Genomic DNA, 12,671 nt, shown 5'->3' on the forward strand with positions numbered 1-12,671 from the left:
CAGGTCCAACCACCCGGCTCAGTGCACCATCCAGGGCCAGTCAAGACACCTCCACTCCAGCCCAGGAGCAAGCCTTCATTGAGGACTCCAATGCTGCAAATACAGATGCTGAGGAGCAAGCTGTTACATCTGGTGTGTCTGGCCACACAGCTCCAGTGAGTCAAACCCAGTCCACAGCTACACCTCCCACTACAGCTGCAACAAGACCTCAGCGTGAGGACCCCACCGCTTCTTTTGCACTGAGAACCTGCATAGTCCTGGCTACTTTTGAGCCACCAACAACTCAGTCCTCAGGTCTGCCAGGAACAAATGGTTTGGGGCACACTTCAAGTTCACAGGCTACTGGGGTAGGGGTCATGGCAGGGAATCTGGGGACCAGCCAAGGGAAGCCACTCCACTGGGGTTTTTGTTAGTCAGACCACGCTTGACCAAGTCTTGGGATGAGTCCCAGGACATGATGGGCCAAGTTTCAAACAATCTCTGAGACAAAAGGAAGGTGCAGTGGGCGAACAATGATAAGATGCAGAACATCAATTCCAATTTATTCTCCTTGACTAGTGTGATGTATGTCATTTATCACATTATGCTCAATACTTTTCCCACTCCATCTGCCCCTGTCTGTGATCCATTAACATCTGGCCAAGGTACAATAGTGCCGCCACAGACACAGGATTAGCCTACCCCTACGTCCCCAGTCCCTGCACCACTGTCCCCCTCCTCCCCAAAGGGGACAGTCATCAAGACAAGAAGCAGAGGATGGTAGACCAACACCACCACCTCCAAGTGACATCAAACCTAATTTCCTCCTTGTATGCCTACTATTCACTCTGTGGACTGTTTCATGGACACATTTACTTTTCCAGAGTAACAGAGGGCCTCATTACAACCTTGACAGGGAGGATTACTCTGTCCCAAAGGTGACGGATATCCCACCAGCCATATTACAAGTTCTATTATATCCTATGGAACTTGAAACACCGCGGACGTGATATCCGTCATATTTGGGAAAGAGTAATACCCTCCGCCAAGGTCATCATCATGCCCATAGTATTTCAAACATTGGAATTCAAACTGTATTTGTCTCTACTACCATGTTTCCATCCACCATGATAGACTCATTTTAGTTTATTTCATCATATTTAATTTCACCTCACACTTGTTTTTTTATCATCATAAATGTAAGAGACACAGAGTACAAGACTCTTGTTTGATTATTTGTGGCATTTCCTTTTTCATGTCCATCTTTCACCATCATGGTGGGAAAAGTATAGAACATACATTAAAAAAAAAAAAAGTTTGCAATTACAATGAGAAAAGTGTCAACAAAGGTGTTTACAGTAAACAAATGCTAATGCGAATGTTTGTGGAACATACAACTGTTAGAAACAGGTCCTTGTAGAAATGGAGTCTGGGTTACCAAAAACACTCCTAACTCCAATATCTGTGCGATTCAGGGTTATATGCTCCAATTCCTTGATACCATGGAGGAAAGGGAATATGCACTGGGAAAAAATTCAATAGGTATAATATCACTGATGCATGACCTCAGTTGGAGCCATATATCCTGCCCTCACAACAGGAATCCTAGATCAATAACACCAATAGTTTACATCATGGCAGTGACAAAATTTGAGGCCACATGACCAATAAAGGACACTGTGGAAAAATCTAGGGCAATGGCACATTCATCATTCGGTGGTGTGCTAGCAAAATGTTCTATCACCTATCATGAAACACATCAACAGTTACCTCCACAGTCTACAAATTGAAGTTTTAGCCAATGGAAAGAAAGAACAGCATGCTAGGGCTTGACATACACATGTGGTTTGAGCAACTCAAGAGGCACATATTGCCTTGATGGCAGTATCACACAGTCAACAGGTCAGATACAATCTTCTAAACTTCTATGCTATCAGAGTGCAAGTTGTCTTTGGAAAAGATTTGTCTATCCCAAGTGGGTGTCTGTCCCAGAATCAACACATGTATACTTTGTACTTCAAAACATCGACATATCACAGCAAATGTCACAATCACGTGGATGTGGAAAGTGCACGTAGCTATTGATATTTTTGATCAGGAAAGCAAGGATGTCTGGTAGCACACCACTGAATATTGGCTGGGACATGCCCCAGGTACTGCCACAGTGTATTGAAGGTACCAGAGGCTACAAAATGGAGTACTGCCATGAGTTTTACTATTGGTGTTATGGCTGTTAGATTCCTATTGTGAAATGAAACAGCAACATATCACAGCAAATGTCACAATCCAGTGGATGTGGGAATTAGATGTAGCAGTTGATGTATTTCATCAGTTAAGCAAGGACTTCTTGTAGTACACCACTGAATGTTGGCTGGGACAGGCCCCCAGATACTACCACAGTGTACTGAAAGGTGCTACCAAATGCAGTACTGCCATGAGTTTTACTATTGGTGTTATGGCTGTTGAATTTCTATTGTGAGGCAGGAGATCAGGCCCCACCTGCTTACACAAATCCAGGATAGTTTGCCTATTTAGATAATATTGCTTGATGACATCCCTTTCCTCCATGGTGGCAAGATCTGGAAAGGGCCTGAACACCTCAGCCTGTCACATGGCCGTGTTCAGACGTCTGTGTGTAGTAGGTCAAGTGAAATGGTCACTCCATTTTTTTAATGTCAATACACATCTGACTTCTGTCTGACAGTAGATATGTCATTGGGTAATACATGTACACACATTGACATCAAATATTTGGTCCACTAAGATCTATTAAAAAAAAACATATTTAGGAGTATTTTGGTCATCATGTGTAAATAATACATTTGAACTGTATTATTTGCACTTGTTTTTAAACAATTAAACAAAATGCCAATGGAGGTAGTACTTCCCCTGTGGCACTGTCGTTGTCATACACATCAATAGTTCACATTTTATCGTGTGATCTCTTGCCAAGAAAAGTGTCATTTGTATCTGACTTTTAGAAATGCAATCCCCTCCATTTTGATTGCTGGTGACGCACAACCAATTGTAAAATGTGCAGCTTCACACCCTAAGATGACAGCTGCCTGACCTTGCCACCGGGACATTGGCTGGCCAGTGACCACCAGCGGAAGTTGACTGCGTAGTAGGTAATAACCTTCACGATGGGCCCTGCTGTAGGCTAACACGTGTGACAGCTTTGCACAACAGTCAATGGCTTGTTCTATCTCCATCACGGTTCGTGTCCGCTGTTTACTTGACCACTTTGTGAAAAAACACTCACTTGCCTCCTAACACTGCAGCCATCAAGGCAACAGGATTGGTTGCATAGTTCTGGCAAAGATGATGTTGTAGGCCTAATTAGGTAACATGAGAAGTTAGCAAGTATTGACGGTGTACATGAGAGTGCTGGAAATCAGTATTTCCATTCAAACTGTAACGTTTAATAAGAAAGAAATCTAGTAACTGTTTTGTATATGCATGTGTGAATTTATCAAATGTACTGTCATAGCAGTACCGCTCAACAGTGACACTGAATTGTCACTGTATGTAGATATTGTTGCGGTTTAACCTCTTTACTTTCAGCTACGTTTTATACCATTGACTTTGAAGAAGACACACATTCTGAGCCCATAATGATTTCTGGAACTCTAAGTTGATCAGACTGTGTCTGATGCTGTGTGTGATGTATTCCTTTGTGCTGCAGCATACCAGTCAATTTCACCTTGCAAGGCAATTACTGTTGTGGGCAGGCAAAATGGCTGCATGCAAACAAAGGGATTCCCAGCATTTCCACAGTGACATGAGGGACTGTTTCACAAAACATACCCTATGTCATGTTTTTGTTAAGTGTGATGGTACATCACAAATGTGTGTAGTGAATGTAGGCTTCATTACTGGTGACTGTGGCAAACTGTACAAGTATGAAGCAGCTGATATTCCAGACTTGACATTGCTAAATTGGTGCTATGACAATGTGAGACTGGCATTTGCACCGAAAGTTTTGATATTCTTTGTACAGTGGCATCATTCTTTATGTTACATATGTTTGAAAGCAGTTTCCCCAGCAAACGTATGATACTTTATGTGGACAGTAGCTGTTGGACCTGAGTACTTAGTCCTTCACAAATGTGCTTGCAAGCCAGTCTGTGATTGACAACGTGAATTTCTATGCCAAACTGATTGTTAGCAACAGACAGGAATGTGTCCACATTGGTGAGAGAGTTGTGAATTCCACAGACAACATTTTGGTGTCCTTATTTCTATCTAGAGGAGAAATTAGAGAGCAATGTGATACTGAAAGAGACACTTGCAAGTGAAAGGTAACATCACATAGATGTTGTAGTTTGACATTTTGGGTGGTCAATTTCTATTGAAAAATCTTTCCCTTTGGGAGAACGGAACCCATTTTAGCTCTGTACCATGATAGTTCAGAGATGTTGCCAAGCCTATATGTTTACTCATGCTCTTGAAACCCTTTCTTATGGAGTGAACTACAAGCGTATAAGTGACAAAGGAATACATTGTATGGGAGCTGTGATTGGGGATAACTGAACCTGTTGTAAATGTTGTGTGATGCACATTGATGTCCAATTGTACTTTCACAGATACACTATAACTGTTGTATCTTTTTTTTCAGCATCAACTGGGCAAGGGGAAGGCTACATCAGTAGGGTGAAGCTGGTAACTGGTGATCAGGTGTGGCACCACAGATACTGAGGGATCCAGAGGCATGGAGGCCATCAGTGACTCAGCATCTTTTTTGAAGGCCTCCAATGAAGACCAGTCCCTAGTGGGGCAGACCCTGGAGAGACTGTGACACCTGCATCTTCATCTGCCCCCCGCATTCCAATCTCCACCCTTCCTCTTATCCCCCACCTTGGCTGTAGCTGCTCCCCTAAAAGCGTCCGCTTCGCCTTTGCTCCAGACACCGCTGCCCCTTCCCTAGTGACCCAGACTGCACTCACTGATGAGGCTGTTGATTTTTTAAGAACAATTGCTGTAGGCCAGACCGTACTATTGAATGCCATCCAGGGGTTTGCTGGCCAGAGCACCTAGATGCTGGTTTACCTGGATGGCATTCACAATGCCCTGTTTCTGTCTAACTTACAGCAGTTCTTCCAGTGTCTGGCCTCATTGGCCTCAGAACCTCCCACCCACCCCAACCTCATGCCCAGACTTCCACCTCTTCCCGTTTCAATATCCCTCAACCCAGCCCTGTCCAAAGCACATGCAAACAAATACACACACCCACAACAATACTCACAAGCAGCACATCCCAGCACAAACAGATAAAAAATATAAGCACAGACACACACATGCAGACACCACACACACCACCACAGTTACACCCCCAGCCACCGCACCCACAGACACAACTCCCACTACTACAGCAATACCCACACACATCACAAGCACACCCTCAGTCATCATATCCACCACCACACATGCATGCACCAGCACACCCACAGACACCTCAGCAACAAAGACCACAACTACAGTAAACACATCCACGCACACAAATATTCGACACAAACGCCCACACTCACCCACCGAACAGAAAATAAGTAAAAATCACAAAACTAAAAATACAGCACATACACTAGACACTCAAGCGCCCATATCTTCAACAAACATATGCACAACAGATACACCCACTCCCTCTACCTCACAACCTGATCTCCCTCTCAACCATCCTACTCATTTTCCAAAAGAAGACCTTCTTTTTGCCCTGGCCCTGACCCCTTTGAAATCCCAAACCACCCCTTCCCAATCTAAACCACCCCTACTGAACCCACCCATCCCAAACCCTCCCCTCCCAGATCTACCCCTCTCAAACCCCAACCCACCCCTTCCAAACCAAACCCACACATCCCAAACCCAAGTCCTACCCCCACATAACATGTTGGCATGGGAAGCACAGGACCCACGTCTGAGCATACCCTTCCCACTTAGGGCGACAAAGCAAAAACAACAAGTGATGGACGGAATGCTGAACATTGTCAAACACTCACCCCCAGTCATAGATCTGGGTTTAATCCATCGTTCTTTTGCTCACCATGCCACCCCAGTTTGTTGACACAAATTCGGCGCAACCAGAGTATAAATATGCCCCTAAAACTGAAAGTATAACTTTACTATGAGTAAAGTTAGTCCTTTGGTCTGAACTTAGGCCAAAAGTCTAAACTTAGACCAAAAGTCTAACTTCACTATGAGTAACGTTAGACTTTAGGTATAAACTTAGGGCCCGATTTACAAAGGCAAACTTAGACCAAAAGTCTAAGGGCCAGATTCACAAAAGATAGACTTAGACCAAAAGTCTAAGGGGCATATTTATACTCTGTTTGCGCCGGAATTGCATCATTTTTTTTTTACGCAAATCCGACTCAAAGTTAACTCCATATTTATACTTTGGCGTTAGACCCGTCTAGAGCCAAAGATCTTGGAGTTTGCGTCATTTTTTTGCGTGGACACCTACCTTGCGTTAATGATATGCAAGGTAGGCGTTCCCATCTAAAAAATGACTCCAAGGCATGTGCGCCTTATTTAAACTCCCGTGCAAAAATGACGCACGGGAGTGGGCGGGTCAAAAAAATGACGTCCAGCCGCTTTTGCGTCATTTTTTAACGCCTGGTCAGGGCAGGCGTTAAGGGACCTGTGGGCTCGGAAGGAGCCCAGAGGTGCCCTCCCATGCCCCCAGGGACACCCCCTGCCACCCTTGCCCACCCCAGGAGGATGCCCAAGGATGGAGGGACCCATCCCAGGGAACTTAAGGTAAGTTCAGGTAAGTATTTTTTTTTTTTTTGTGGCATAGGGAGCCTGATTTGTGCCCCCCTACATGCCACTATGCCCAATGACCATGCCCAGGGGACATAAGTCCCCTGGGCATGGCCATTGGGCAAGAGGGCATGACTCCTGTCTGTGCTAAGACAGGAGTCATTTCAATGGGGGTTGGGAGCCAAAAAAAATGGCGCAAATCGGGTTGAGGCCAATATTTTGCCTCAGCCCTGACTTGCCCCATTTTTTGACACCCAATCTCCATTTTCCCTTACGCCGGCGCTGCCTGGTGTGGGTAATTTTTTTTGACGCACACCAGTCAGCTGCGCCGACTAACGTCATTCCATAAATAAGGCGCCCGCATGGCGCTTTGGAATGCAGCCGGCGTTAAAATTTTTGACGCATAACTGCGTTGGCGCAGTTGTGCGTCAAAAAGTATAAATATGGCCCTAAGTTTATACCTAAAGTCTAACTTTACTAATAGTAAAGTTAGACTTTTGGTCTAAGTTTAGACTGAAAATCTAAACTTAGACCAAAAGTCTAAATGTACTCATAGTAAAGTTAGACTTTTGTTTTAAGTTTAGACTTTTTGGTGTATATTTAGACTTTTGATCTCAGTTTACCTTTGTGAATCGGGCCCATGATGTTTATCATTGAGTGAATAAAGTAATCATTATATAAAGTTTTTTATTTTGAGAATACCTTGGTCCTGACCTTATTATTCAATTGTTACTAATTGTTCGCTGATGATGTTATTTCCATGTCTGTGTTAGCCATTCACTTACTCTCATTTGTGACACTGACAAACACAGGTTGTATGTTTTCGTTTTTTTTTAAATGCATGCATTGGTGTTGCACATTCGCTATTGACATATTAATTTTGGTGCAAGTATTCATGTTGATACTGAGGGGCATATTTATACTCTGTTTTCACCGAATTAGCATCATTTTTTTTACTCTAATTCGGTGCAAAACAAACTCCATATTTATACTTTAGTGCTAGACCCGTCTAGCTCCAAATGGACGGAGTTAAAGGCATTTTTTAGAAGTGGAGACCTACCTTGCCTTAATGAGATGCAAGGTAGGCGTTCCCATGCAAAAAATGACTCTATGGCCTTAATGCCATATTTAGGGGTATATTTATACTCTGCGGCATATTTATACTCTGTTTGCACCGAATTAGCATAATTTATTTTTACTCTAATTCGATGCAAAAATAACTCCATATTTATACTTTGGTGCTAGCAACAAGGCCCTGATTTATACTTTTTTTGTGCTGCATTAACGTCATTTTTTGCCGCTAAAGTGGCACAAACGTACAAAATATTGCCCCTTATTTATGCTTTTTGCTGCAAAACTGCACTAATTCAGTTTTGCATCAAAAAGTTCAGCTCCGGCTTACACTATTTCTGTGCACCAGCTGGGCACCATATTTATGGAATGGTGCAAGCCGGTGCAAAGGGTAGGCTAGAGTAAAAAAAAATGACTTTAGTCGGGTGGGGCTGGCAGTATAGAACAAGAGGGTTTAGCACCAAAAAATGACTCTAGGCAGGTTAGAGTAAAAAAAAAGTCTCTAACCAGATTAGCGTCATTTTATGGTGCTAAACGTACCATACCACATGGCTCCTGCCTTAGAAAAGGCACGAGTCATGCACACCACCCCAATGGCCAGCACAGAGGACAAGGGTCCCTTGGGCCTGGCCATTGCACCCTCTGCCATGTATGGAGGCCCATTTCAGGGCCCCCTATGGCACTTTCAAAAATAAACTGCAATCTTTCCTGTACTTACCTGGGATGTGGTCCCCCATCCTCTGCAGTCCCTCTGGTGTGGGTGGGGGTGCCCCTGGGGCCTGGGGAGGGCACCTTTGGGCTTATTCCATGGTGTTCCACCATGGAAATAGGACCACAGGTCCCCTAACGCCTGCCCTGACCCAGGCTTTAAAAAATGGGGCACAGCAAGCTTTGCCCCATTTTTTGACCCCTTCCTCCCTCCCTTGCACCATTTTTGCATGGGAGTATAAATATGGCGTTAAGGCCATAGAGTAATTTTTTGCACGGGAACGCCTACCTTGCATCTCATTAAGGCAAGGTAGGTTTCCACTTCCAAAAAATGACTTTAACTCCATAAATTTGGCGCTAGACGGGTCTAGCACCGAAGTATAAGTATGGAGTTAGTTTTGCATCGAATTAGAGTAAAAAAAAGAATGACGCTAATTCAGTGCAAACAGAGTATAAACATGCCCCTTAGCGTAAAAAAATGACACTAATCTGGTTAGAGTAATTTATTTTGACTCTAAACCTACCTAAAGTCATTTTTTTTATGCTAGCTGAGTTTCGTGTTTATATAGCTGCCAATCCACCAACTCAGTTGCATTGGTGGGACTGTACATTGTGATTGGCCTGGAGGTAAAAGAGGCTACTTTTGCCTATGGTTCGTTGACGCAGTAGAATATTGTTGATGGTGACGGCAAACCATCGGAAGGCTTTCGCCTATGCTCCTGCTGACATCTAAATAAGAAGGGTGGACCGTCACAGCAGGGGGCAGATTTCCCATTGAAAAGTAAATGGCAGGACCATTAACACCAACATCTAAATCAAGCCCAGAGTGTGAATACTCTATATGTAACTCTGTTCATTTCATGCCGATTACTGATGGATTACACCCTCAAAAGTATTTAAAACCTGTCCTTTCATAAAGTGGATCATGAGACTCATACTTCTGTGGTGCACATAATCAGTTTTGGATATGCTCATTTCTATATTAAACCAAATGTCCAGCCACAATTATGTTTTTATAATGTATGACATGACTATTATCTATTGGCCTTTACTACAGGCTGTATTTTGTATTAGACATTGAGGCCCATATTTATACTTTTTGACGCTAAACTGCGCTAACGCAGTTTAGCGTCAAAAAGTTTTGCGCCGTCTAACGCCATTCTGAAGCGCCATGCGGGCGCCGTATTTATGGAATGGCGTTAGACGGCGCAATCAGACCGGCGCTGCCTGCTTTGCGTGGGAAAAAACCACGTAGACCAGACAGCGCCGGCGTAGGGGGAAAATGGCGCATGGGCGTCTTAAAATGGGGCAAGTCAGGTTACGTCGAAAAAATCGTCTTAACCCGACTTGCGCCATTTTTTAACGACGCCCATCCCCCATCAACATGACTCCTATCATTGTAAAGATAGGAGTCATGCCCCCTTGCCCAATGGCCATGCCCAGGGGACTTCTGTCCCCTGGGCATGGTCATTGGGCATAGTGGCATGTAGGGGGGCACAAATAAGGCCCCCCTATGCCACCAAAAAAAAATATAAAAAATAAAAAATTATACTTACCTGAACTTACCTGAATGTCCCTGGGGTGGGTCCCTCCATCCTTGGGGGTCCTCCTGGGGTGGGCAAGGGTGGCAGGGGGGGTCCCTGGGGGCATGGGAGGGCACCTGTGGGCTCATTTTGAGCCCACAGGCCCCTTAACGCCTGCCCTGAGCAGGCGTTAAAAAGTGGCGCAAATGCGCCGTTTTTTGCCACGCCAACTCCCGGGCGTCTCTTTTGCCCGGGAGTATAAATACCACGTAAAGGCCTGGGAGTCATTTTTTAGACGGGAACGCCTCCCTTGCATATCATTAACGCAAGGAAGGGGTTCACGCTAAAAAATGACGCACATTCCGGGAACTTTGGCGCTATTCGCCTCTAACGCCATAGTATAAATATGGCGTTAGTTGGCGTTAGTTTTGCGTCGAAATTGCGTCAAAAAAAACGACGCAATTTCGGCGCAAACGGAGTATAAATATGGCCCTGAGTTCCTGGGCACGTATATGAAGATCCTTGTTAAAAATGTGGCCTAGGCATTAATCTACAAAAAGGGGCAAATTTATCATTCCTGACTCAATGTTGTGTTGCACAGTGTTGTACAGCATTGCGAGGTGTTGCGGCAGAAGGAATTGCACCATGTTGCGGCATATTTCTGTGCCATGGATACACCCTATTTATCATGTGGCACAGCATGGCAGAAGACCCTGAGAATCCTCCCATCATGATGCAGAGTAGTTGATTGTGGTGCAAAATGCCATAAGGCAACTACTGCCTATGTGACGCAATGTTGATTTGCATATCGCAACACATCTTTTGCATGCTGCAAATAGGAATTGTGTAACGCAGGAGAGCATTGTGAAGCAGGAATGCTTGAAAAAGCAAATTTACACTACTAATACCACCTAATATCTAGAAGCATGCAAGGAGCCTCAGGAAGCCAGGAAGGCGATAAACCTAACCCTGAAGACCTGCCAACATCCCAGGGGAAAAGGAAGAGGAATCTAAACTTCAGTCCGGAGGAAAAGGAAATACTCATCAGTGCGGTGACTAAAAATGAGCATCTATTATTTGTCACTTCCATTAACAAAGAGGGATGCTGTTTGTCAATCTATGATGGACAAGATTAACTGCATTACACAAACAAGAAGGACTGTACTGGAGTGTAATAAGAGATGGCATGACTACAAACGTAGGACCAAAGAAAACTGGCCAGGAACCTTAAGGCAGCCATTCGAACAGAGGAAGACCTAATGTCCAGGAGAAGTTGGACCCATTGGATGAGCAAGTGGCATCGCTCATTCCAAGGTGGTTGGTAGCTGGAGTGTAAGGTCAGGGCAATGTTGATGTAGGGGACCAGCAAGAAGTACAGGATGAGTGAAAACAAGGGGCCATATTTATCAAACGTTCATGCAGCACAATGCAGCAAAACACTTTGCTGCACTGCCCTGTGTGGGAAGGAGAAGACAGGAATGCACCATATTTGATGCCACCCAGCATCTTACAGTCTGGTCCTTGGACAGTTGTAATTTTTGCAGCCTAACGTCAACGTAGGCCCCCTTGCACCATGACACAAGGATGCCTGCATTGGGGTTAGCCAGGCATGAGTGTATTGTAATGTATTCTAATATTTCTCTGTATAGCTTGAATTTGTCACCTGAGAGGGTATCCAGGCACTGAGTAGGTGCATGCTCTGCAAGTAGGATCAGTTGAAGAGCTAGATGTTCAGTTTCTTGTGAAAATCTGTAGGTGAGGCAGCTGTCTTAATGTGCTGGGGGAGGCTGTTCTATGTTTTTGCTGCCAAGTAAGAGAACACTCTACCTCCTGTCTTGCTTCTATGGATATGGGCAGTGTGAGTGAGTGCAAGGGGTGGAGAGTGGAGGTTCCTAGTTAGCTGTGGAAGTGTAGATGATGATTTTGGTAGGTGAGCCCTGGAGTGCAGTGCCTTGTAAGCATGTTTGGGCATCTTGAACTCGCAGTGTTTAAGAATGGGGAGCCGGTGTATTTTTCTGATGTGAGGTGTGTTGTGCATGTGCTGATGAAGGTTGAGTAACATTATGGAGGGGGTGTTTAGGATGGTTTGCATCTTATGTAGCAGGCGTGTAGAGATGCCATAGTAGAGGGTGCTGCTGTAGTCCAGAATGCTTGTGATGAGTGCCTGGGTGGTGATCTTTCTGGTGTCAGGAGTGAGCTATATGATAATTATTCTAAATATGTAAAAATATGTGAAAATAGGCAGAGGTGACGGTGTTGGGTTGATCTGTCATGTTGAGGTTGGTGTCCAGGATGATGCCCTAGTTTCTGTGGTAGTTGGAGGGTGAGTGGATGTGGTCTAGTTATGTGGGCTATCATGAGGAGTTCCAGGGTGAGTTATTGTTATCAGCACATGTAGGAGGCTGGCCTGGCTTGTAGTGGGTACCAAGGGGTACTTACTCTCTGTACCAGGTCCAGTTATCCCTTATTAGTGTAGAAGAGGTGTTTCCAGCAGCTTAGGCTGATAGAAGGTAGCTATAGCAGAGCAGCTTAGGCTGAACTAGGAGACATGCAAAGCTCCTACTATACCACTGGTGTCATATGCACAATATCATAAGAAAACATAATACACAGATATTCTAAAAATAAAGGTAC

This window comes from Pleurodeles waltl, chromosome 8, assembly GCF_031143425.1.
Source record: "Pleurodeles waltl isolate 20211129_DDA chromosome 8, aPleWal1.hap1.20221129, whole genome shotgun sequence".
NCBI lineage: Eukaryota > Metazoa > Chordata > Amphibia > Caudata > Salamandridae > Pleurodeles > Pleurodeles waltl.